The following is a 6,000-nucleotide window of genomic DNA, read 5'->3' as shown; positions in this document are numbered from 1 at the left end:
CAGAAAAACTAGGCCGATTTCTATGAGTGCCTAATGAGAGTGACAGTCGGCTATGGGCTATTTATTAGCCCCTTGCTAATATGTTGCTCAGCCATATAACTCGACTGTATTTCATTTGGTATTTAGTTTGGCTTAACTAGCAACTATTAGAATTGAGGCATCATGTGATGGAATTAATTTCACCCATAGGCAATCTTGTGTAATGTGTTTGCAACCAGGGTTGGGAGGGTTACTTTTAAAATGTAATTCATTACTGTGACAAGTTACCTGCTAGAAAATGTATTTAGTAACGTAATCCAAGTACCATAATATTAAAGTAATGTAACTGGATTACTTTTGGATTACTCCAATATTGAGTATGCTCATGAAGACAAAATAAAAATAAATCACCACAATATATATTCTATACAATGTGCCCCTGCTATTTGCGGGTGATAGGGACCCGGGCAACCTACAAATAGAAAAAATCCTTGTGTAATTAAAAAGCATGTAGGCTATTGATTGATTGATTAATTGATTGATTGATTGAAGGCCATATGCTGTTTTTCGAACTGTCACTGAAAACAACCACACCTCACAGTTAGATAGATAGATATTTTGATATTGGATGTTATCCAATGATGATGACGATGTGCGACATCAACTGCAAAATGAACTTTTATCCCTGTCACAAGTTTAGCCGTGTATATGATGTGTATGATGTTTAAATAGTGAATTGGTGGGAAGAAGATTTGTTTGGAAGGTGTAACTCACATTATGGTTGGCTACAGCGCGTAGCATGCTGCTGGACTCTCAGCTCAAACTTTCGCTGCGAGTAAGTTCCAGTGAATACCGGTCGTCATTTCCTCCTTCCTTCCGTGAAGCTTTTTTTAAACTGCCCGCGTGTGGAGGACACGACTAGTCAGTTCGTTCGTTCCCACCTTCCCGACATGTAGCAACGGTCTTACTCGCGCGGGCGTGTTCGCGCTCTCTCACTGACTGTCCTTCTCTTTCTCTCTCTCTCTCTCTCTCTCTCTCTCACCCTCTTTCCCACTCTCTCTTCATAATTGTAATCCCTCGAAGTAATCCCCATTTTTAATAAATGTACCTGTAACCTGATTACATGTTTTTTTCTGTAACTTAAATGGAATACAGTTACTATTTTTTTTTGCAATCTGATTACGTAACGGCGGTACATTTATTCTGTTACTCCCCATGCCTGTTTGCAACACAACACGGACTCGCCAAGTTAAATAACTTCTAACATACTTTGACATGACATTTTGTAAGACACATGTGATATAGATGTTTAAATAATTTCTAGTGTGTTGTTATTAATCTTATTATAAAATGTAGTTTATGTCTACTATGTGACAGGAGCATCTTTCTGGGCTTGTCATCAGCATCAATCAAAACAGTTGTACAATATATTTCGATTGATGATGTCATTGATGATTTTGCATCAAAGAAGGCTAGAATAGACATGTGTGAAGGCGGCGCTTGCACCCCTGCAGTTGAGTGGCATTATGTCCTTACTTGGACGACTGGCTGATATGCGCACCGTCCAGGGATCAGGCACTCCGAGACACGTCTACGCTTCTTCAGCATGTGTCACGACTTGGAAACAAGGTTAACCTGGAGAAGTCCTCTCTCGTTCTCTCTCAGCAGACTCTGTTCATCAGAATGTCATTGGACACCACCTCCATGACTGCTCGGCCATCCCCACAGAGGGTAGACGATGTGCTATGCCTCATCTCTCTCTTTTGTGCCAATGCGATGCTGCCTTATGTTCTTTTTCTGCGTCTGCTGGGCAAGTGAACTTCCCCGATGGTACTTGTGCCACTAAGCCTGCTGTCGCAACGGTGGCTGCTCCGCTTCCAGCTCGACCGTCAGAAGCGTCTACAAGTGTCAAGTCGGTTCATGGGTGCTCACGCACCTTGGGGTCTGTTCTATCAGCGAGAGTCCCCCTGGGTGTGGTACCTGCACATCACGAAGTTGTCACCAGTCACCACTGATCCCAGCCTGAGCGGATTGGCTGCAGTTTGGCAACACAGGACTACTCAAGGCCGGTGGTCCGCAGGGGACAGGTCGCGGCACATCGATGTGTTGGAGCTGCAGGATGTGCATCTAGCCCTCATTTATTTTCAGCCCTACATGGCAGGGCGCCATGTCCTGGTAGGATCGGACAGCACCTTCACTGTGTATCACATCAATCATCAGGGCGGGACGAGATTCGCCCAGTTGGTTGCGACGAGCCTAACTGAGGCTTCTCAGATGGGCCGCCCCCCGAGTTGCCTGCCTGCGGGCCATGTTTCTCCCGGGCATTTTTAACCAGTCAGCGAATTAACTAGTCGGTTGGATATACTGTCCCAACAGGGGGGTAGGATTTGGCATCCCAATCCCCGTCGGTTCCATCCGTGTGTCTGGCCGCTGAAGGCCAAGACCAATTGCTGAGTGCTCGTCTTCGGTTAAGCATACGATACTTAATGCCAGGGCTCCGTCCACTCGTTTGCTGTATGCTAACAGGTGGAAGTTGTTTGTGGAGTGGTGTGCAAGCTGCGAGAGCGATCCCGTGACGTGCCCTATTCCCACTGTTTTAGAATTCCTCCAGTCTGTTTTCGATAAGGGGCGTTCCCCTTCTACGATCAAGGTCTACGTGGCAGCCATTTCGGCCCGCCATGTTGCAGTAGATGGCAAGTCCGTAAGTTTCCATAGCCTAGTGGCCTCCTTGTACAGAGGTGCCCTTCGCTGTCGTTCTAGAAACCCGCCTTGAGACCCCGCCTAGAACCTTTGATTGGTGCTCAACACACTGTGCATGTTCCCTTTCGAGCCATTGACCGAAGGGGAACTCCGCTGGCTGTCTCGTAAGACGGCGTTTCTACTTGGGATAGCACCCGCTAAGCGGGTGGGGGAGATCTGTTAGCCTCGAGTGCTTTCGTTGGCACCCCGACGGGGCAGGGAGGGGTCACATTGTGGCCGATTGCTGCTTTTGTTCCCAGATTTTTGTCTGGCCCTCAAGCCAACCATTCTATTCGTCTCGCTCGTTTTACTCCACAGTTGACGGATGGGGATGACGCTCCAAGTTTGTTTGTTGTCCCTTGAGGGCGCTCCGCTTTTATTTGGATGCTACGGCATGTTTCCGTACATCTACCCAGCTTTTTGTGTCTTACGACAGCCCGAATAAAGGAGCTGCTGTTTCCAAGCAATGCTTCTCCCATTGGATCAGGGATGTAATTCGGCAGCCGTACCGGGTCTCTGGTCATCCCCCTCCTCCTGGGGTGGGCAGTCACTCCACCAGGAGTGTGTCTACGTCATGGGCCGTTCTGATAGGAGTGTCCTTGGAGGACGTCTGTGCGGCTGCTTCCTGGGCGTTCCTTTACACGTTCTCCAGATTCTACAGTTTGTATGTCACCTCTCTTCATCCACTGGATGTAGTTTGCGGTCCTGCGAAGGCCCCTCTGTGAGGTACATTTTCCAGGGCTTTTGTGACATTGCTGGCATTCGGCGTTACGTGTTGTTTCTGCACCGCCACCTGGCGGTCGGGAAGGACGAATTAGAACGGCAGTTACGTATGTAACTACGGTTCTATTAGTCCCGAATGACCACCAGCATTGCTTGTCACTCAGAGCCCTCATGTTGGTTTGCGTGAGAAGGTTCTGAGAGACTAGGTTCCGATTGCGATCCTCTTTTATACACGAGGATCCCGTCACACGGAACCCTGGAAGTGGGGTTCGTTCGGGTCTCATAGAACCGTAGTTACATATGTAATTGTCATTTTAGATTGCACTTTAGACTTGTTGATGTTAATGCCAGTTCTAAACTGGGTGAAAAACACAGGTTGATAAATAGTTAACTGCAGGAATATACAGTCTATATTGTTTTATGTTCCGTATGCTACATTCACACCAAAACCGAAAAGGCGATCTGGAACGCTTCCTCCGCTAGCGTTTCACCGCATAGTTTTTTGGAACGATTGCCACTCAGTCATAGCCTGGCAATAGCCAGATTGATTTGTGCTTCACCAGAGGGAGTTCGCCACAATATCAGTCTGGGACTGCGCCGTGTTGATTTGCTCAGGAAAGGCGGGACATTCTGTAAAATACTTCGAGCTGATTGGACGATGCGGCATCTTGTAAACGTTTGTTTTGACAAACACGGCCACAGATAAAAATGTCGTCTTTGCTCTTGTTGAAGGGGGGGCACGAACATATTTACTATACCAGCCAAAAAAAGCACAAAGCTCCTCTCTCTGTTCAACATTTAACAAGGAAACGGTGAGTAATTCTGCAAGAACAAGATTAATTGCAGTGTCCATTCGTCCATGTTATGTTTGTTTATTTGCCCCAGCGTCGGAGCTGGCTTCCTGGTTTTGTCACAGCTGAGCTGCATATCACACCCCCAAACACAACGCTCCGTGATTGGTCCAAACCGCCAGTGGTTCGGATCGGTGGTAATCAATGGGAGCGGTACGAGATGGATTCCGCGAGAATACATCTTGCGAGAGCAAAGTTAGGAGGAGGCGTGTCCCTTGGTGAACGACTGTAGAGCACTTTACAAGTCAACAAAAAGAGAGCACCGCCGAAATACTTACACTCAGTGGCGTAACACCATGCTGAGAGGCCACGGTGCAAAAAAAAATTTGGGTTGCCCCAATTTTTCCCCCATCCACCGCCCACACACGCACGAGCGCTCCCGCGCACACACACGTGCACGCACGCACACACACACACACACACATGCGCGTACACAGTCTTTGGACAGAAGTGCGACTTGTCAGCAAGGACTTTTGCAGGGCCTATAATTTTAATATTGTGACATCCATATTGATAATTTAAAAATACCACAAAAATCTTCCAATATATTATATTCTGTTTTACAACTTTTAAATCAGTTTGAACATGCTGTGCAAAAGGCTCACTATGGCATAAAAAATCAATAGTTTTGCCATAGATTTGAATCCCACTAACTGCACTTCATAACAAAAATAATTTGTAGCTACACTCACTCATTAGAAGCTCATCTGCGCGCCGCGCTCAGCGAAGTCATTTACGACGCTCCTATAGGTCTAAAGTAGCATTTGTCAGACAAACACCTGTTTCCTTGTTTATTGTATCTGGACAATCGTCCATAACGCCTGAGCCAAATGCGATATTAGCTTTTTGCATTTGGCGTAAAATTCATCCCCTGAGGCTGCATAGGCGGCAGGGACACGGGGAAGCCGCCTTTTGCGATGCGGCTGGAGGGACGCTTCTGTGATGGAGCTAGCTGCCGGCTAGCTACAGCTCCGGTGGAAGTGGGACACTAGATTTTGCTAATGGCCTGGACTCAAACCACGTTTATCACATCTCTTCCAATAGCGTTGTCATGTTTTTTTTGTCTTTTCTTTTTTTTAGTTTGCAAAGCATGATGGCGACTTGGCACGCACGCTAGTTACCACTTTTTTTCAACTCGCATCACGTTGAGACTCATCGTGACTGACAGATGCCGAAGTCAGGTGATTAAACGATAATTTCCGACTTCGTATTTACAAAATAACTCTGGCCGTTTATTTCCCCGTTTTCTCTCTTCTCCCCCCCGCCCCTTTTTCTGTCATGGGCCTCTGCGCCGCACCGTAGATATTTACGCCACTGCTTCCAGGTTTTTGAGGTATGTGATAGCACTTCCGCTTTTTAGTGGCAATAGGGCAGCCAGCAATTGTGCTAAATAACTTTTGCATGGATGATAAACACTGCTGCTACCTCGGTACTGTTCAACAGCAAGTAAATACACTTACCAACACTTGTATGCTACTTCTTTGCTCACCATTCGGTCCCGGTTGGCCGTGTTGTTGCGCTCGGGGTGACAACAGACAGGACGCTGTGTGTGACGTAGCCAGTACTCGAAGCCGATTGGCTACCGCGAGGCAAAATGCGAAAAAAGTTAACATTTTTCAACTTTGGCAAACACGCGTGTGCGTGGATTTTCGTCACGAATGTGTGGATTTCGCTGCGCCACACCGCGTCCCTGCACTCCAAACGTGTC

This window comes from Vanacampus margaritifer, chromosome 18 (assembly GCF_051991255.1).
Source record: "Vanacampus margaritifer isolate UIUO_Vmar chromosome 18, RoL_Vmar_1.0, whole genome shotgun sequence".
Lineage (NCBI taxonomy): Eukaryota > Metazoa > Chordata > Actinopteri > Syngnathiformes > Syngnathidae > Vanacampus > Vanacampus margaritifer.
The sequence above is the reverse complement of the archived record's forward strand: the minus strand, read 5'-3'. Positions refer to the sequence as shown.